At 45.9% G+C, this 21581-nt stretch overlaps 1 protein-coding gene across 3 annotated transcripts in view; it reads right to left on the bottom strand.

The window, feature by feature from the left end:
• The window catches only part of PPP2R3A (protein phosphatase 2 regulatory subunit B''alpha), a 78948-nt gene extending 57643 nt beyond the window's left edge, over positions 1 to 21305 (bottom strand). The window contains exon 1 of one of the 3 annotated variants that reach the window (XM_075937375.1): positions 21161 to 21305. The gene's annotated coding sequence lies outside the window, so the exon portion shown is untranslated. Of the gene's footprint in view, positions 1 to 19968; positions 20166 to 20984; positions 21123 to 21160 lie in introns of those variants that run through there. The other 2 variants (XM_075937373.1, XM_075937376.1) reach the window with 2 other exon arrangements.
• Between the last annotated feature and the right edge of the window lie 276 nt (positions 21306 to 21581).

Raw genomic sequence — 21581 nt, 5'->3', positions numbered from 1 at the left:
GGCTTCTTGTGTGGTTACAGAATAATGCTTTATATCTTTCCTATCTGCAAGCAGGCATGAATCACTTTTGAAGGGGGGAAAATTGCTGCAGATATCAAGGATATAAAAGGTTATTCTGTAAAACACACTGGAAGCTCTATTCACATCCAGATTATGCTGGTGTGAAATAACTGAACAATGGCACTCTGTTAAATATTCCATTTACTTACATCCTGTGCGCCTAAGAAGCATAGGACAGGCCTCTGCAGCTAGTCTCTAAGGACCTGTCTACACTTAAAGTTCTACTCACTCTTCCTGCAGTGGGCAGCTGCCTCAATGTTAGCAGCAGAGTATTTGCTAGAAGGCAAAGGGAACTCCCCAAAGGAGCACAGTGTTAGGTGAGTATCAGATTCTGAAATACTAATAGCTGTATAAACCCATAGGTTTTACAGCAGCCTTGACAATCTACAAGGCAGCTGTCCACAAGGCAATTCCCGCTAAACAAGCTGCGGTCCCGAGCAGAGAGAATAAGACATTTTTACTCAAGGACTTTTGCCTGGAGAGTGTCTGTCTTCATCCAGGCTGAGGTAGGCGTTTAAAGGATGTCAGGGAAGATCAGAGCCTCTGTAACCTATCTACCATGGGTCATCCACATTGAAGCTGGGAAAAGGCAGCAAAGAATAGGAGAGATTATGATGGGTGAGTGGTGTCAGGATCAGACATTTGCGTTCTCTACGGATTCTCTACACTGCAGACTGGAGGCAGTCTCTCAGCCCTGGCACACGGACTCACACGAGCAGGGCTTGAACGGGGACACTAGAAATAGCAACATGGACACTGCGGTTCACATTCTAAAGCCCATCTGAACCCCTAGGGTCAAAGCCCCAGCCCAAACCGGAATGACCACGGCAGTACAGTAGCTCAAGTATGAATCTGCCTTCCCAGACTGGGAGGCTTGCTCCCAGCCGCAGTATAGACACACCCTAGGCTTTGGCACCTGGACGGCTCACAGGAAAACCTGTTTGAAATTTCATTCGGATCCAGTCGCAATACGTTTTCTCATGGTGACATCTTTGTAGTGAGGTACCAAATTCTTCATTCCACTTAGACAAGGAAAGAGAGAGGGCAGAGTCATATCTAACATCCAACAATGTGTAACGCTGACCAGCAAAGTTCTACTTTTCAGAATAAAAAGGCTGGGTGGAGAAAAGAAGCCCAATCTTCAACACTTCTTGGATAATTCTATAAAGAACTACTCCAATACCGACTTTTGGGGAAAGGGGGCCAGGGAGTTTCTATGTATAATGTTGACGATACATACTTAACCTCATGTGACATGGGCCAAGGTTCCTGTACTCTATCACATTACAGAATTCTATTTCCATTAATTCCAATCCCCTTCTTTTTGGAAAATGACTACATATAAAACACTGTATCAATTAACAGTCAGGATACCATGGACCCTGCAGCAAGCGTGATCCACGTCTGCCGCAAGACCCACAGTTTTGGTGTGCTCTGGTACAATGCAACAGGAAATTCTAGTCTATGGTCTAGTTCGTTACACTCTAGTATTTCTAATGGCATACACATGAAAATATATACTACGGTAGGATACTGTATTCCTTCTGCTATTAATTTTGATAGTAAATGCAATGTATTTATACCATCCTTACATTTTCGGTGTGATCCAAATTTTGCACTCAGAAATGCACAGCTGCATTATAGAACTTACAGAAAGAAGTTGAAGATTCTGGCATCAGACTAGGGGACAGCTGGGAAGGCAGGGGAGATATTTCAGATGTAGAATAGACTCATTAGTTTGATATTTCTGCAAAAATAATCAGCAGTGAAACCACGTTGACAATGACGAGGTTTCAGAGTTAACGCTCTCTCTCAGGGAGCAGTTCACAACTCAAAGCTATTACTTAAAGTCGGCTGTAGACTGAATAAAACAACACAGTGTCTCTAAAGCTCTCTTCCTTTTTACAAATGCTTGATTTTTTTTTTTCAAAATTCTATGGCAAGGTGGATTCAGAAGTAAATTCTGTGGCCACAGACTATATGAGGTCCTACCAAAAGTGTCCACCTACAAATTGTAACGCACACAACTGGGTTTCCACATAAAAAAGATCTGATCACTCTACAGACAAAACTGCTCTCAGACACTTTCTAACATAACCTTGGAGGGCCCTGCTAGAATTTGGGGAAAACAGGGAGTTTCCAAAAACATCTCATGTTTCAGCAGAGTAGGAGATTCTTAGAATGGAAAACTCCATCTATAGCCTCCAGAGGAGAGGGTTTCCTTATAGATCTTGCTTCATTTTCTCAAATATAAAAAGACAAGACCTGGGAAAATATTCTCCTGCAAATCATTCAGAGCCTTCAGTCTCTGGTGTAATAACTCGTGGAATGAATGAAAATGATGGATATTCATCTTCTACTTTTATATCACCTGTAGCTCCAAAAATTGCTACAGGGCTGTACACTACAGTTTAAAATGTAGCAAGGACTTTCCCTTTTATCTGGCTGCAGCCTGTAAAATATGAAGAAACAAATAACAAAAGCATGCACTTTGTGATGGTTGTAGGTGTTCCCTTGGCAACTTGCCAGCCACTGTTAAGACACTGACATTCACTGCAACTTGCAAAGGTGGTGACTGTTAAGGTTTATCTTATGCTCCGAGTTAGAAACCTTTTGTGGCTACTTCATGGTTAATTGCCTTTACCACAAGATGCTTTTTAGCTGTGGGCAGTAAGGTTTTTTTTCCTTGTGCTCATAAAATCTCTGAACAGGTGATCCTAATAAAGCCCTGTGAAGTGTATTCCTGTATTTTAAAAATGTAGAGATGACTCCCTTAAATTCTCCAGAGTTTTACTATCTGCCCTGACTTTCCTGCTAGTCCCTTTGACTGTGCATCACAGTGAAAACGTGACATGCTTAACTGGATATACACCACGGCAAAAGCTTCACATAATTGACTGGTCTGTCAGTAGTAGCAACTGTGGGAGTATGAGGGTAGACAAAGCTGCCGGACCCAACACAACTTTAACACCAAGTTTGTATCTGTTCTGAGAAAGGTTCCACAACACAGCATCAAAAACACAGCCTTGTCTACCCTTCTGAGGCTGCACCGGTGTTAGCAACAGTGAGAAAGAGTTGCCCGAAATACACCATGCTGACACCGCCACACAGAATTGTTGAAATGAGCTACTTGTGCATTATAAGCCAATATTTGTTAATTCCTCGCCAATCTCATATGGAAAGCAAACCAGCATACAATCTATTAATACTAGCAAAGTTACAGGGTTTGAGACCAGGGCTCTACTAGTTCAAGTACTCCTTCCCATTTACTTTGCACAGACCTAGGCAGTCTGAGGACAGTGTAATACGATCTCATTCCAAGGTCAAGTTAGGGATAGAAAAATCTACAGAACCGTTATTCCAGTAGTGTCACCCTCTGCGGAACTCCTCCCATGAACACAGTGGCACCAAACACGGCAAATTTAAATCAATGATCTCAGAGGGGTAGCTGTGTTAGTCTGTAACTTTAAAAACAAAGAGCAGCCCTGTGGCATCTTAGGGCATGTCTACGCTGGGGAGTTATTTTGAAATAACAAGGCGAGGCATCCATACTACCTAGCCTGTTATTTCAAAATAATGGGCTTGTTATTTTGAAATATCTACTTCTGCTTGTGAAGAGGAATAAGAAATAGTTATGTCGGGAGTTATTTCAAAATAACCTGATAGCGTAGACATAGCCTTAGAGACCCACAAAAATAACATAGGAGTATCATGAGCTTTCGTGGGCAAAACCCGCTTCTTCAGAAGAGCCCGAGTGGAGAAAAAGCAGCCCTAGTGCTCATGTTTGTGCTAGAAACCGGCCATATGTGAGGCTTTGTGAGCTACGCCACTTACTGACTGTCATACCTGCTGGTGCGGATGCCACCCAGCCATTGCTGTAATGTACTTAAAGTAGTAATATGGGTCACCCAGTGTTATTTTTTTCAGGTTTGGCATCAATCAGGGACCCCTGAAACTCTCTCGTACTATAGAACCAAAAGCTTTTCCCAGATGGAAAGAGTGTTCATATGACTGTTGACAAATGTACTATCTTCTCATTTTGATAGCGTCCATTTTTTTTTGCAGCTTTTAAGGCTATGCGCCATGATTCACTTCTGCAGATAGAAAACTGTGTCACACACGTCACCTTCAGTCAGCGCTTTAAAAGCCTTTCTGCTAAGCACCTGTTCCTCTTCAATCATGTTCAAAGCACATATTTCTCTCCACCTTAGTCTCTGTCACAGCCCTTGCCACCAGTAAAGGCTCAGCAAGGCAACGTATGAAGTCCAGCTAAGCCGCATAGTTTGCATTAGTCCTGTGGTCACCAACCCCTCAATCGTGATTGACTGGTCGATCACAAGGCATCTGGGGCCCTCCCATTTCCCCCCACCCCCAAGAAGCCCCACTACCTACCTCCAGCGACAATGGAGGTAGTGCCAGCATCCTACAGGGTGGAAGAAGTCCAGCAGCTGTGTACCACTTCCAGGGTTTCAGGAAGTGCACTGGCTGCTCCCCGTCCCCCAAACAGCTGGCCCGGTACCACAATCCAGGTGTGTAGCATGCTGAGGACTTGTTGCATGGGGGGAGGGGGACTTCCCTCCTCTGCGTGGGGGAGAAAGGGAGAGGCGTCCCTGGAGGAGATGCGTGCCAGGGACAGCCTGTCCCCTGCCCCCACCAACAGCTTGTCCCCTGTCCCCATTAGCACCCTGTCCCCTACTCCCACTGGCACCCTGTCCCTGCTCCCACTGGCACCCTGTCCCCACCCCAGCAGCCACTAGCACCCCTCCCCAGTACCATGTCCCCTGCTCCCACTAGCACAGTTGGGGCCACATTAGTGAGGCTTGGGGTGGGTGGCTGGTTTGGAGGAGTTATTTTTTTGCATCTCACTTGTGTGGCACCAACTGACTTTTCTGTGGGTAAGTGACTCCTGACTCAAAGCAGGTTCCCCGCCCTTCTCATAAAGAAAGTGCTGAAACTTTTTGAGTTTGTCATAATATTTTATTTAAAAATGAAGCCTGGCCAAGCCCCCATCTGGCCGCAGCATCATAACACTCCTGCACCCCCGCCCCAGACTCTAGATCTGAGCCTATCATACACTGGCACCCCCTGTCCTGAGCCTCTCATATCCCCAAACTCCTGCACCCCCACATCCCCAGCCTTCTGCCACAACATTTCTGCACCACCCACACACTGCAAATGTGTCCTGAGCCCGTTATACGCCCAACCTCCCTGCCCGTAGCCCCTCACATACCCCAACCCAAACTCCTGCACCCTCACATCCACAAGCCTGTAGCTTTCTCAGCACCCCAAGCCTCCATCTGACCCTAACAATCCCCAGCCTGGAACCCTCTCCCCAAGGCTGCATCCCCTACTCCACCTCCTCCTGCAACCAAATTCCCTCTCAGAGATTGCATCTCTCACCCCTTCCCACACTCAAATCCCTCATTCCCACCCCATAGCCCACCCATCCTGTCTCAACCCAGTGAGGGTATGGCTAGACTGTAGGAGTTTTTCCAGGATTCCAGAGGTATCCCAAGAAAACTCTTCTGCGTCCAGGGATGCGTTTGTTCTTCCACCTTTTTTTTTTTTTTTTTTTAAAGAGGAAAAGCAAACATGCTCTTCCGGTAACCCCTGTGTTCCTCGTTCCACAAGGAATAAGGGGGCTTCTGAAAGAAGGGTTTTTCTGACATTTGGTCCAGTCTAGACAGGTCAAATGTTGGAAAAACCTCTTCCTATGGAAGAATCAGGAAAAAAAAGCAGCAGTGTAACCGTACCCTGAGGGTATGTCTAGACTACATGCCTCTGCCGGCAGAAGAATGTAAATGAGACTACTCGACATAGTCAATGAAGCAGGGATTTAAATATCCCCTGCTTCATTAAAATAAAAATGGCTGCTGCGCTGTGCCAGCTCAGTTGATCGTCGGCACAATGCAGCAGTCGAGACGAGGATCGGTCAGCAAGGAAAGCCTTTGCCAACCGATCCTGTAAACCTCATAAGGTATCAGTCAGCAAAGGCTTTCCTTGCCGACCGATCCCCGTCTTGACTGCCGCGTTGTGCCAATGATCAGCTGAGCTGGCATAGTGCGAAGGCCATTTTTATTTTAATGAAGCGGGGATATTTAAATCCCCGCTTCACTGACTATGTCAGATAGTCTAATTTACATGCCTCTGTTGGCAGAGGCATGTAGTCTAGACATACCTTGAGAGAATATAAGGGCTGGGGATAGCAAGTGATGGAGAGGAGGAGAACAGAGAGGGTGGGGCTTCAAGGAAGGGGTGGGATCTTGGGGGAAGGATGGGATGGTAGATCTTGGCTTCTTCTGACATTTAAAAAGTGATCTTGGGCATAAAAAGGCTGGAGACCACTGCATTAGTCCTATCCGTATTTATTTCTGTTGCTTTTACCTTTTAATGCAATACATTACATATGTTCTTGTTGTAGCACTCTATAGATTACCCAACATCGTACGCATGGGCGTCTTTTGGACAAACACACTCCCTATTTTCCATGCAATAGTCTCATTAACAGTGACTGATTCATACCCTTTCTTACCTGTCTCGCATGTTGAAACTGTACTTAATGAATGCCTTCAGGCTTCTGGCTTCCCTCAAAAGAAGTAAGTATTCTCCAAATACATGCCATAGGGCCTACTATTATGTGAATCTCAACCACAGTTGGCACTGTTCCCCGCATCTTCAATTTTTTCTTGATGCTCAATGTCCTTCCTCTCAAACTATGCCAAATTCAGTTTATGGGTACATGTCTTACAGCATGAAAGGTGCACCAAACATCCAATGCAGCAGTATTCCCCAAAGATTCAGCTACTGGTTGGTACTCTGTTCCCCCACTGACAGCTAAACATGATCAAGATCACAGAAAGATTTGTAATAAATCACTTTGGGATTGTAATTCACTATATTAAGTAACATATGCTGCATAACTATGTGCATCACGTTTGCAAACTGATTCCATTAATTTCTGGCTGGATGCAGGTGTCATAGCAAATGCCTCATAACAGTTTTTGGTATAATAAACAAAGCCGATAATCAATACAACTGAACCACTTCTTTTTTTGTCAATGGCAAATCAGCTGGAAACACTCCTTCCATTTACAGTAATCGGTAATATTAAAAAAATTGATCAAGTACCATGTTCTGTACATTAACTGACAACACAGATGACCTTTGTGAAGGCCACATGTTTGCCATGCCAGAGTTACAGTGCAATTCAAACACGAATTTTTCAACATATTCTCCAATACATAGCTACATAATGGTGCTAGGTTTGTCACGTTTGGTACCACTGTATTTGGGGGAGAAAGGACTTTTGAATGATACTCAATTTGACATGTTTCCAATGATGCTGGATTATCAAAATTTAAAACAACCGGAGGAGCTGGTGCGAGGAGCCACGATAGCGAGTTCCCCTGCCATGACATACAAGGGGGTCACTACCAAAAATTGAGTCTGTACATTTTTATGAATCAAATGATATCTCGTTACTTTATCACTATTTTGCCCAGGGAATTACACATACTCCCAAACTACAGAAGGGAGAGCAGGAAGCTTGTGCCATTTCAGGGACTCCTTTCCCTTCTGTTTCTTACACAGGTTTCATATTCTGATACTTGACCTTCAATGGCAGTGTGTGTATCTAGTCCAAATAGGACACCTTGGGTTCTTTTACTTTTCAGCATCCGTACAGGCACTACAAATTATGTTTAATATAAGTCAAGGCCAGAAGGAACCATTTTGATTTTCTAGTCTGACCTTCTGAATGACACAGGCCACAGAACTCCCAAAAATAATTCCTAAAGCAAATTTTTTTAAATCTTGATGTAAATATGGTCAGTGCTGAAGAATCCACATAGATTGCGACACAGTCCATTAACCTCACTGTTAAAAATGTGTGCCTTACTGTCTGAATTTTTCTTTCTTCAGCTTCCACATAATGGTACATGGTAGACCTTTCTCTGCCAGGCAGAAGAGTCCATTAGTAAATATCTGTTCCCCATGTAGATTCTTCCAGACTGTAATCAAGTCGCGCCTTAACCTTCGCTTTGTTAAGCTGAAGAGATTGAGCTCTTTGAGTCCATCCTTATATAAGGCAGGTTTTCTACTCCTTTAATCATTCTTGCGGGTTTTCTCTTAACCTTCTCCAATTTACCAACATCTGTCTTGAATCAGAGAACTGGACACCACATATCAGCAGTAGTCATAGCAGTGCCATACAATGAGGTAAAATAACCGCTCTGCTCCTCCCATTTATGCATCCCCACATTGGATTGACAATTTTGGTCTGGGATACGGCGTCCTTGCTATGCATGCTCAGAAGGGGCTACGGTAGCCCAGAGGGCCAAATGAACCAATTAGGAGGAGGAAAAAAGCCTTAAATAGGAGAAACTCACTTGTGAAGAAACAGGCCAGGCTTCCATGAAGTTGGGAAGCAGGCAGCAGCAGAACGTTGCAAGGAAGTCAGTTAGAGAGACAAGTGGCATAATGTTGCTCCTTTGGAGGAGAGAGTTTTGGGGCTGTGTGACAGGGCGCCTGCCCTGCACTGGCCCGTTAAGACCAGGACTCAGGCTCTGAGCCAGGGCTAGAAAGAAACAGGCCAGCTGGAGCGGTTTAGGGCCAGTGAGAGCCCAGCTGACAACTATCTAGGGCAGCACAATTGGCTTGGGGAAGCCAGCTGAACCCATTAGAGGAGTGAGAGCCCCAGTGGGCAGGTATATATAGAGAAGCACAGGTTGCTTTGGGGAGGCAGTGGAAGGCTGACTGCAGAGGAAGCAGGAGCTCCTTGGAGGGAGCCAGCCGAAGTAGAAGGGCTGGAGCAGGGAGCTCTCCCGCAGCAGTTGCCAGGGACTCCAGGAAAGGCCGGAGGAAGGCGGAGGCGAGTTGGGGCCAACCGGAGACTGCCGGCCGAGGGGACGCTGGCCTGGAGATCGCAGCCAGCGGGGCAAGTCCAGGGGAAGGAAGCCAGGGGATCCAGGTAGGAAGTGGCCCAGGGCAGGAGCGGGAGCCGCCCCTCCTGGCCTGAGAACCTTGGTGCGTTCGGCTGGATGGCCCCGCCGGGGGAGTGACCCGGTACCTGGTCGCTCACAGGGCCCTGGGCTGGGACCCGGTGGAGTACGGTGGGCCCGGGTCCCCCTACCTGGGGTGCGCCCTGCTATAACAGTTATAAACTGCTTGGTGGACTCGGCCTTGCTTAAAGGGCCAGTTATATACTGCTTTGTGGCCTATGATGAGCAACCCAAACAGACTGGAATTCGCCCTGCGAGGGGCTATATGAGGACAGTCAGGGGGCACTGAGGCACACTGGGGGCATGCACCCCCTGACAGGCTGGCAAACCAGAGAAGGAGGGGAGAGCCAGAAGGCTAGGAAAAGATTCAGGGAAACGCAGCTAGGTCTGGGATGGAACAGACGAGGTTGACTGCAGACTAGGGTGCCTGAGCCAGAAGCCAGAAAAGAGGGAGGACCTAGGTTCCCTAACCAGCCTCTGGAGAAGTAGCATCGGCAGGACCGGAACAGAAAGAGTCCTTGAGCGTGTTGGTGGCATGTGATTTTCCAAGCCCAGAAAGGGAGACCACCCACCTGGTGACCTGGCCAGAGGGTCAACTCTTTAAGAGTACGCTGAGGCACTGGGGCAGGAGAGGGTTGTAAGCTGTGAGAATGGCAGAGGGTAACCACTGGCAGGGGCACCGCCTAGCAAAGCTAATCCCCAGAGCAGCCAGGAGGAGGCACTATCCCGCAGAGAGTAGCCACCCCCTGTCACATGGCCACAGCATCACACTGGGAACCAATCACGGCAGGACCCACTGGAGAATTACACCTCCTTTATAATTACATTTTGAGACCTCTGTTAGCCAAGTGTTTAATCAATTTAACGTGTGCCACGTTAACATCCTTCTAATTTTTTAATCAAAACAGCATGCAGTACCAAGTGAAATGCCTTACAGAAGTCCCAGTATATTATGTGAACATGATCAGGGCTGGCAACAGACTTCATAGGGCCCTGGGCAAAGTGAATGGGGGACTCAGCTTTTCCACCCCAGAAGGGGCAGGGCCTCTGGCCCCCAGAAAGGGGCGTGGCCTGGGCTAGCCTACCCACGGAGCCCTCAGTGCATCCCAGACCATGATGACTTAAAGGGCCCAGGGCTCTGTCAACTGCAAAAGCAACCTAAAGTCCCAGATCCTTTTAAAATCACTAGGCCCCAGAGCAGCTGCCCTCTTTGCCTACCCCCGCAGCAGACCAGAATACTATTATCTTTATCAAACTCGTAATCTCATCAAAAACAGAGATCAAATTAGTCTGACAGGATCTACTTTCAATAAACCCATGTGGATTTGCATTTCTCACGTTACCCTGATTTAATTCTTTATTAATCAAGTCCAGTATCAGTTGCTCCATTATCTTGCCAGGATATCAGGCTGACAGGCCTAAAATTTACCCTTTTTAAAAAACTGAAACAACAGCAGCTTTCTTCCAGGCTTCTGGAATTTGCCCCGGGCTCTGAGACTTACTTGGAATCAGCTAACTACACGACCAGATCCTGAAAAACAAATTCTTAGATGCAAGTATCTAGACCTGCTGATTTTAAAATGTCTCACTTTAGTAGCTTCTGTTAAACATCCTCCAGAGATATTAGGGGAATGGAATGAGTGTTATCACCATACAATGAAATTACATCATCTGCTTTTCCCCAGACACAGAACAGAGAGCTGCATTGTTGTTCATAACACTACCATTTCCCTCTGGTGATGGACCACAGTCCTCCTCCTTATTGTTCTGAACTCTGCTGGCCATGTGTTCTTGGGTCCCTTCCTTTCTCACTTTTTCACAATTCCTAACTTCTAATATATGTTCATGATCAGGGCTCTCCAGCCGCGCTCTCCAGCATGCGCAGATTGCCCGAACCCGACTCTTCCGGGATGTAATCTACTCGCCACGGGCAAGTAGATTACATAGATTGTCGAGCCCTGTTCATGATTATTAACCTCGCCCTTCTTCCATTTGCTATCTATTATTATTATTAATATAGCTATCTTTGGTTCCCTACTAAACCATGTCAGTTTTTCACCCAGTATGGCCTTCTTCCTCAATTGAGAGATTGGGGCGTTTGAGGCAGCTAGTAAGGTGTTCTTTAGTGATTCCCAAATCCTTTTTTTTTTTAAATTAAATTCTCTCTCACAGCTGATTTGGCTCATGATCATTTTTACCTTTTTGAAACTGGCCCTATCAAAGCAGCAAGTGCGCTGTGAGAGAGTGTGCGTAAACACGGATATAAATAACTCGTCTGAACTTTATTCTACTTGCACATTATGAATGTGATCAAGTCCTTATCTTTTGTACCTAAGCTCCTGTTAATTTTCTGTTCTGAGATTAGTTCCTCTTTAGATTTTAGGAAAAGGTTTATTGAAAAATTCCCTCATGATGGCTGTAACACCTATTTAGTTAGGAAAATGTCATCTATGATGTTTAAAATCAATAAGATTAGTCATTACATTTGTTTCTTTTGTGCAATTATCAGAGACCCCTGGGTGTCTTATAAAAAACATGCAAAGCTACCAACAACCAACGAGAGAGCTGAGCCTAGGAAATACACCAACACTGGATATTCCCTTTTCTGCATTTAGTGTTAACTTAAATAAAGCGTTAAGCTGAATCTTAAGCAAACAAAGAAAAGCTTTTCCCCCCCTCTTTTGCTTATTCCTAGTTCCCTCTCCTTCAATAAGATGCTCCCAATCCCCTTATTTGTTCAGCTAAATCCAAAAAAATAGCTCTGATGCAGGGTTATGCACCTAGCAATAAAGTGACTCTGAAGAAAATAACCCACCACCCTACTACTTGGGGTTATGATAAGGTTTGGGTGGTCTCAGCTACAGCTGACTCAACAAGTAGAATAAAAACTACAGGTTCTTAGAGATGCTGGTTTGAGACATGTTGGAAAGCTTGCAATGCCAGGAGGCCTGCTCGATACATTGTATGGCTAAATAAAAGGGGACAAATTCATTGCTGCGCTATGCCTCCTATGTGTTAATGAGGCTCACACAAAGGAGTTAGAGGTCCAGAGTAAAGTTTCCCTCTGGGAACATCCCCAAGCAGAAGGGGCTTTTGCATAACTTCTGCAAGGCTTCATATGCTCACAGTGACCCACTGGAGACCAGTGGAGCAGGAGTACAAGTTAGGGCAACTCTCAGGTTAAACATGGCCTGGAGGAGTCCTGTTAAGGTGGTGTGAAAACATGATTTTGCAGGCAGCACAGACTGGGACAAGTAATGTTTAACAGCATGTCAGCTGATCATGGCTAACCCCTGGTTCTAGCAGGCTTTGGCACACTGCTGAACACAACCGGTCTAGGCCTACACCTAGTGCAAAGGCCCATTGCACACCGGGTTATTTAATACAGCTCCTCAAGGTCATGTCCTAACACTTCCTAATAGTCTATTGAATTCAAGAACCATGTGAACTCCAATACATAAGGTCTGTCCGTACCAGAATGCCTGTAATGGAGAGCCAGCCTTCAGGACTCAGAGATATGGAACACTTAGCAATATAAAGGAGAAACTTAACCTTAGAGGAGGTTTTTTAAAAGCAGGTTTCTAGCTGATTCTTGTGGCACTAGTCTTGAAAATATAAACCAAGTGACTGTAGGAATCTATGGAAGAAGCAGTAGGAGGTTGAAGGAAATCTAAAAATCACAAACTTTTTATGTAAAAGCTAGATATGCTGGTCTATACTTGATAAGTTACCTTCTCTGATACATAAACAACAAGTGATAGGCAGATGAGAATTCACTCTTACTAGTCATGCCTTCCATGAATTCATTCATCTTTTTGCTAGTTCTATCTTGTCTTCTGCAGAGTTGCAGCTGTTAAAATGTAATAAATTATTCCAAAAAGGTGCAGCATGTTCTAGTGCTCAGAAAAGTCTGGCATTTTTACAACTTGTGATTTTGGCTGAACCACACTAGAATCACACAGGGCAAATATGATCCATGCAAATTAAATACTTAAGCATGGATGATTTTTCCATTCCTCCTTTAAAGAAAATGAAACCTCTTTTATAGCCCGGCATGCTCAGTAAATAGCAGGAGGCTGTTCTCCTGTAGCTTTACTAAGTCAGGGGACTTTTTAAAAAGCCCCATGTATTTATCTCATTTTTTCTACTAAATACACTTGATCATAAACTACCGAGAACTAGAAATGATGAGGACTTGGGAAAAAAAACATAGACCTGACAAATGGAGGTGATCCTAACGTTTCACTGAACAGTGCTCAGTAACTTAGCAGCGATTCAGTATTTAGTTTTACCCTTATTGTTAAAATTGGTTCCAGGACTTATTTCCATTAGTCAAACCCCACCCTGAACACAGAATTAATAAGTTCCTCTGGACCTTTCTACTGCGCTCATCACGTGAGTATCTGAGTGCTTCATACAGATTAAGGAATTTATTTTCACAACACTGCCATGAGGTGAGATAAATATTTTCACTACCATTGTGCAGATGGGAGACTGAGCCAGAGAGAGATTAAAGTGAAAAGTATCCACTGATTTGGGTTGCCCAATCTGAGATACACAGAATTTGATTTTTCAGAGTACTTGATGTTGTATGGCACTTTACGTGTTCAGAGCACAGCTCCCATTAACTTCAGTTGCATCTGAGCACTCTGCACTTCAACAAATCAGACATCCAGGTCTCTGTATCTGTGTAATTTGAATGCCAGTCTCTCTCACCCACAGAAGCTGGTCTAATACTAGGTATTATCTCACCCATCTCATCTCTTTAAGCACCCAAGGAACACAAAGTTGGTGATCACCTATGAAACATCTGGTTGATGTGACTTGACCAGCATTACATAGGAACTCTGTAGCAGAGGCAGGAGTAGAATCTAATTCTGCAAAGCAGCATTCAATTACCATGAGATCACTTCTCCTCTTGCAGCAATCCCTTGCCTCCTTCACCACGCACCTTCCAACTTCTGCAACAAAGGAGATGTGGATCCTACAGACAAAAGCCTGATTCATTACACAACCTTAATTCACTCCCAGAGCAAGTTCATCCATTCATTCCACTGACTCAGGGGTCCTATGGAAAATGCAGTATGTGGTCACGTAATTAGATACTGTATCATAATGCACACAGACAAGAGGGCTGAATTAGCTTGCAAAGACAACTTAATTCTGGAGTTTCCTAACAGGGAGAGCTTGATTTTGTAACCTTAATGTTCCTTTAATGCAGTTTTGCAGATGTAATTACCTTGCTATTTTAAAAAGTAAATTAAATATGCAGAAATTTCATGTGACACACCACACTGACACCCACATAATTCACAAGCAGGACTAGAACCATTATATCCATCACACAAACTTCTGTCACTGGAGCTAATAAGACCATAAGAACGGACATACTGGGTCAGACCAAAGGTCCATCTAACCCTGTATCCTGTCTGCCGACAGTGGCCAATACCAGATACCCCAGAGGGACTGAACACACCAGGTAATCCTCATGTGATCCCTCCCGTCACCCAACTCCAGAGAAAAATAGGCTCGGGACACCATTCCTTCCCACCCTGGACAAAAGATTCACGGAGGTTACATCCATCAATGGCTATCTAGCTGTTTTATTAACCCCGTTCAAGTCCTAACCTTCACCACATCCTCTTGCAAGGAGTTCCAGAGGTTGACTGTGTGCTGACTGAAGAAAAACTTCCTTTTGTTTGTTTTAAACCTCCTGCCTATTAATTTCATTTGGTGACCCCTAGTTCATAGATTGTGGGAACAAGTAAATAATTTTTCCTTATTCACTTTTTCCACACCAGTCTTGATTTTATAGGCCTCTATCATATCCCCCCATAAGATGTGTCTACACTGCAGGGCTTAACTCGAAATAAGCTACACAAATTGAGCTACGTCAATTGCGTACCTTATTTCAAAATAAGAAGCATCTACACGGCATTTATTATGAAATACAGCACTCTTCCTTCAATTTCCTCATTATACGAGGAATAAGGGGTTACAGACGGAGTAAGAAGTCCTCCTACTTGACAGTATTTTGATGCTACTTCAAAATAACTGCCTGCTGTGTAGAGGCAGACTAAGTTATTTTGGAATAGCGCGAGTTATTTTGAAATAGTGTTGCAGCGCAGACGTACCTCAAGTCTCCTCTTTTCTAAGCTGAAAAGTCCAACTTTTTTTAATCTTTCTTCATATGGGACCTGTTCCAAACCCCTAATCATTTTGTTGCCCTTTTCTGAACCTTTTCCAATACTAATATATCTTTTTTGGGATGAGGCAACCACATCTATACTCAGTATTCAAGATGTGGGCATACCATGGTTTTATATAGAGGCAACGCAATATTTTCTGTCTTATTCTCTATCCCTTTTTTAATGATTCCTAACATTCTATTGGCTTTTTTGACTGCCACTGCACACTGAGTGGATGTTTTCAGAGAACTATCTACAATGACTCCAAGATCTCTCTCTTGAGTAGCTGTAGTCAAATTAGTCCACATTATATTGTATGTACAGTTGGGATTATGTTTTCCAATGTGCATTACTTTACATTTATCAACAGTAAATTTCATTTGCCATTTTGTTGCCCAATCACTTAGTTCGGTGAAATCTCTTTGAAGCTCTTCACACTCTGCTTTGGTCTTAACTATCTTGAGCAGTTTGGTATCACCTGCGAATTTTGTCACTGTTTACCCCTTTCTCTAGATCATTTATAAATAAGTTGAATAGGATGGGTTCCAGGACAGACCCTTGGGGGGCCCCACTAGTTACCTCTCTCCACTCGGAAAACTTGCCATTTATTCCTACCCTTTGTTTCCTGTCTTTTAACCAGTTATCGAACCATGAAAGGACCTTCCCTCTTATCCCATGACAACTTACTTTACTTAAGAGCCTTTGGTGAGGGTCCTTGTCAAATGCTTTCTGGAAATCTAGTATACTATATCCACTGGATCCCACTTGTCCACGTTTGTTGACCCCCCCTCAGAGAACTTTAGCAGATTAGTAAGGCATGATTTCCCTTTACAGAAACCATATTGACTTTCTCCCAACAAATTATGTTCATCTATGTGTCTGACAAGTTTATTTCTTACTATAGTTTCTATAGTAATAGAGCAACTAATAGCAGTAGTTAAGCTGTCCTCTAGGTCAGGGGTTCTCAACCTCTTTCTTTCTGAGCTCCCCCTACCACAGCATGTAATAAAAAACTCCAAAGCCCAGCTGTGCCACAACAACTGTTTTTCTGCATATAAAAGCCAGAACCGGCATTAGCGGGTACCAAGCAGGTCAACTTCCACAGGGGGCACCTTGAAGCTAAGTTGCTCGGGCTTTGGCTTCATGCCTTGGCTAGTGAGGCCCAGGCTGCAATACTGCACACTAGGTATTTGGCTTTCTGTCATGGACCTAGCAAATTAATGCCGGCCATGCTCAACGGACCCCCTGAAAGCTGATCGCAACCCCCCTTCCTATTTGAGAACCACTGTTCTAAGTGGATGAGAAGAGGGGGCTGACACACCCACTTTTCAAATGGGCGTCACAGGTGTTTTCTGACGGCAGAGGAATGTTGAAACTCAAGATTCTTGTCCATTCTGGCTCTGAAGAGGAGTGCTCTCTAGTGGGCAGATTCTTCTGCCCCAGTTTTCTTCAGCTTTTCCCTCTCCTGTCTCTTACTCCCACTTCCTCAATTCCTCATTCTAGACATCCCAGCAACCTAATGGCTCCGTGTCTCAGTCTCAGGTTATTTCTACACTGTGCATTTACTTACAGCAACATATATAGTATATACATAAGAACATACGACTGGCCATACTGGGTCAGACCAATTGTCCACCTAACCCAGTGTTCGGTCTTCCAGCAGTGGCAGTGCCAGATCCATTGGAAGGAATGAACAAAATAGGACAATCATTGAGTGATCCAACCCCTGTCATCCAGTTCCAGCTTCTGACAATCAAAAATTTAGAAACATCCAGAACATGAGCTAATATCCTTGACAACCTTGCCTAAGAGCTATTGACCGACCTATCAGGTAACTCCCAGTTATTATGTTAAGTGAAGCATATAAATAATACTTCTCTATTCACTTTCTCCACATCATTCATGATTTTATAAACCTCCATCCTATCCCTCTTTAGTCATTTCTTTTCTAAGCTAAACAGTCTTAGAATCATAGAACTGGAAGGGACCTTGGGAGATCATCAATTCCAGCCCCCTGCCCTCATGGCAGGACCAAGCACCATCTAGATCAGTGGTTCTCAACCATGGGCCATATGGCTCCCCAGGGGCCACGCCCTTTCTCTAGGGAGCCACATGGGGAAAAAAAGGTACATAATTTACCTAATGTTCCATTTTTTCCAACTAACAGTGGCTCTGAGGGGGACTACAGAGGTAAACGAGGCTCAGAAAGGGGCCATGAGCAAAAAAAGGTTGAGAAACACTGATCTAGATCACCCCAATAGATGTCTGTCCAACCTGCTCTTAAATATCTCCAGTGACGGAGAGTCCACAACCACCCTAGGGAATTTATTCCAGTGTTTAACCACCCTGAGAGTTAAGATGTTTTTCTTAATGTCCAACCTAAACCTCCCTTGCTGCAATTTAAGCTCATTGCTTATTGTCCTATCATCCATCAGAGGTCAAGGAGAATAATTTTTCTCCCTCCTCCTTGTAACACCCTCGTGTTGGGATTCCGATACTTCCTCTAAAGCTATTTTAAGCACTGCAGCGACTCTTTTAAAAAGATCTTAAAAGTGCAAAAAGTCATGTGTAGATGGCAGAGGCATGACTGCTCCGTCCAGAGAGGAAGAGGAGTTGTCAGGAGGAGATACATCGGGGTCTGATTGCTCTGTGCCCGTTCTTGAGCATTTTCTTCCAGTTGTGCAAGTGAAAGTGCACTCTGGTGTACAGACACCTGTGGCAAAGGTCTAGAGGTAGGCTGCCTGGCAGAGTCTGTAATATAAGCCTCAGGGACTCCAGTACGGCCAATGTGGTGGCATCCAAAGATGCCCGTGCAATGGAGGTTTGTCAGTTGTACTGATGGTAAGGAGTTGGTCTTGGAGGGGATGACTTCTTTACTCTGTCCTCATATGGAAGCTATTTCATACGCCTTGTCGGTTCTTTTTGCAATTCTAAGACATTGTTTTTGAGATGGGGAGGCCAGAACTGCATTCAATATTCAAGGTGTGGGCATATTATGGTTTTATAGAAGGGCACTATGATATTTTCTGCCTTATCTACACCTTTCTTAATGGTTCCTAACATTGTTAGCTTTTTTCCACTAGTGCCACGTTTTCAAAGAACTATCCACAATGACCCCACCATTTTTATTTATACTTGCGATTATGTTTCTTCATGTACTTTACCCTTCACTTGTCAACACTGAGTTTCATCTGCCGTTTTGTTACCATTCACGCAGTGTAGTGAGATCCCATTGTGACTGTTAACAGACAGCTTTGGACATAAATACCATGCGTAATTTTGTATCATCTGCAAATTTTGCTACCTCACTATTCACCCCTTTTTCCAGATCACTTATGAATATGTTGAACAACACAGGTCTCAGTACAGTTCCCTTGGGGATCCCCGGCTATTTCCCCCTCTCCATTGTGAAAACTGACCATTTATTCCTACCCTTTTGTTTCCTATTTTGTAATTAGCAACTCATGAGAGGACCTTCTCTTATCCCATCACTGCTTATTTTGCTTAAAGAGTCTTTGCTAAACCAAAAATTGCCTCTTCCTTTGTGGCTTGACCCAACCCTCTGGTTAACTGGTAAGCATGCCAGTAAGGCTAATGCTTACTGGTTAACCAGTTAACCTTTTACATCCCTAATTTAGCATAGGCAACAGGGAGATTCTGTAACACAAGTAGCTCTACAGCCCCAGAAAACAAATAAACAGTACTGATAAAGAACAAAAACTAAACAAGAGTACAGAAGCAAACAGCTGCACTCAACCATTTGTTTCTTCCTATGCCCTGCAGTAGCAACAGAGAAGCTGTGGCATGTGGAACAGGAGGCTGGAAGAGGGGGTGCCCACAAGTAAGATTTGATCTTAAGGACTGGGCTCTTGCATGGCCTGACCTATGCTGCAAGACTCTTATTGTTGGCCTGTTGTAACCAACATTTTGGTTCAGATAAAGCCCTGTTTACACTAGAGCTCTTGCACATGCCCCAATGGGTCAGCTGAAAGACACACTTCTTCAGGGTAGAAACTATCCTTGGCAGGAGACTGGACATCCATTATTAAAGACATGGTGCAATACATGCATAAAAGTTTCTACATTTGCTTTATCAAGGATACTCAGGCAGTGAAGAGAACAAAGCACAATTCAGAAATATTGCGTGCTGACCAAACGCGTTTCAAGAGACAAAACAATTTAGCGAAAAATACAGACGGTATCAGGAATAAGCAAAAGCCACTGGAACGATCCAAGCTCACCAAAATGCTGCTCCACCTTGGCACAATATATCTGTAGATATTTATATTTGCTCCTAGTAGATGATTTATCAGTGTATCCAAAAGTCCTACCTATGCCGGAGGCATATAGTTGTTGTGCTGATTTCCAAACTCAGAGCTGTGCTTGCAAGGTATCTGATCCCTAAAGAGCTATCAAGTGACAATATCTCAGCTGCAAAAAGACAAATGGACAATTCTGCAGCATTGTAGGAACTGCAATTCCCTCCATCTACCGTCTAAACAAAATTGAAGAGAGAACCAATGTCACAACTAAGTGACTGTTTCATGAAATTTCTACCTCAGTCAGAATCCCACTTCAAATTTTGCCTGACCAGCCCGGTAGCCTGCAGCACAGGAATGGGCAAGATGGTGAAACACGTCTAACCCATAGCAATACCACAACCCAGCAAACAGCAATACCTGCACCCATGAGGAACACAAGCAACAGAAAACCCTTCTCACCTGTTCATTTAGCGATATAACAGAGACCCACCAGTCAACCGTAAAGTCGAGTAGGTGACACCATTAGAAGACCTCGGAATCAGAATCTGGTCACCTTTTAAACACTATGAACTCCTAGTCCTACTAAAATAGGAGTTTTGCTTCCCAAGGGCATGTCAGGCATAGTGCATCCCAAACTAGGCATCAGTGGTGCATACTATCCAAAGCAGCGAATCACTCGACAACTGAACACTGAGTCAGCAGTAAAGGCTGATCTCCAAGTGCTAGGAACCTGTGACTCACAAGAACATGATCCAGAAAGCAGTTACCATCACTCAGAAGAGATGTTCATGAGGGATTCCCCTTCAGTGAGGAAGACACTAGTTGCTAATACCCTAACTTCATGTAGGATCCTAACACTGCAGAAAAGTGCAACCTATTGTAAACTGGCACTTTAACAAGCAGTGTGTGAGCAGCCCTGGAGCACTTCCCCCTCCTACCACCCTCCAGCTGAGTGTGTGCACACAAAGACACAGCAGATGCATTGCTCCAGCGCTAGCTGATGAAGTGTTTACAGTTTAATTTTCTCAGTTGGGTGCTCAGGGCACGAGGGGGGCCGTGGCCAGGTTCTCCTCACAACTGCTGGGCCAGCGCAGAGCTGCCCGCTTGCAGGACGCGGTCCTGGACTGAGGGTCCCCACACGCTGGGGATTCGTGCGGCCAGGCAGAGGCCACTAGGTGGGCTTTTGCGCCGCTATTTTTAAAAGGCATGAACGTGCCCCCTGGGGCTCGCCCGCAAGCTCCTGCGAACGGTGCCTTCCGCCAGCCAGGCTGGACGCCAATGCCTCCCCGAACCCCCGGCCCCGGGCAGCCTGGAGCGGGCAGCAGGGCGGGGGCTGCGGCCAAAGCACGCAGCGCCCGGCCGGGCCGTCCGGTGCGGCTGGGGGTCGGGCAGCCGCGCGCACCGCCCGGGAGCGGGGCCGAGCCGCGGGGCGCCCCGGCCGGAGAGGAAGCGGGGCGGGGCCGCGCGACACCTACCCGCCGGTCTCCTCCGCGCGGCCGGGCTCCGGGAGCGGGCGGCGCCTGCGGGCCGCGGCGGCAGCCGGAGCAGCGCGGGGGCCGCACGCCAAGGCGGAGCCGGGGGAGGGCAGCGAGCGAGCGGCCGGGGCAGGCGCAGCCCTGCGCGGGCCGCCCCCGCCCCGCGTGTCACTTACCCCGTGCGCCGCAGGGGGCCGCCCCTGCCCGCGGCCACCCAGCGCGGGGGAGGAGCCGGGCGGCCCGGAGAGCGCCCGGCCCGGGGCCGGCTCCCCAGCGGCCCCCGCAGGGCTGCGGGCGAGAGGAGCCTTGCCACGTGCCCCAGCCCGGAGCGAGGACGGAGGCGGCTCAGCGGGCGGGGAGCGGCTGAAGCTCTCGCCAAGGGCCCAAAGGCGGGACTAGGCGCCCCAGCCCCTGCGCGTCCGGCGGTGGGGACGGGGGCTCGCCCGCTGCTGGCCTGTTCTCTTCCTGCCCTGGGGCGGCGGGCACTGGCGGCTGTAGGGAGACAGGCTAGTGGAGGAGGCGGCCCGCGGTCTGACCCGTGTGGCCAAAGCAATAGCTGCAGAGGGGGCACGAGCCCCTGACGCCCCTTCCCCCTCT

This window comes from Pelodiscus sinensis, chromosome 10 (assembly GCF_049634645.1).
Source record: "Pelodiscus sinensis isolate JC-2024 chromosome 10, ASM4963464v1, whole genome shotgun sequence".
Classification (NCBI taxonomy): domain Eukaryota; kingdom Metazoa; phylum Chordata; order Testudines; family Trionychidae; genus Pelodiscus; species Pelodiscus sinensis.
The sequence above is the reverse complement of the archived record's forward strand: the minus strand, read 5'-3'. Positions and strand labels throughout refer to the sequence as shown.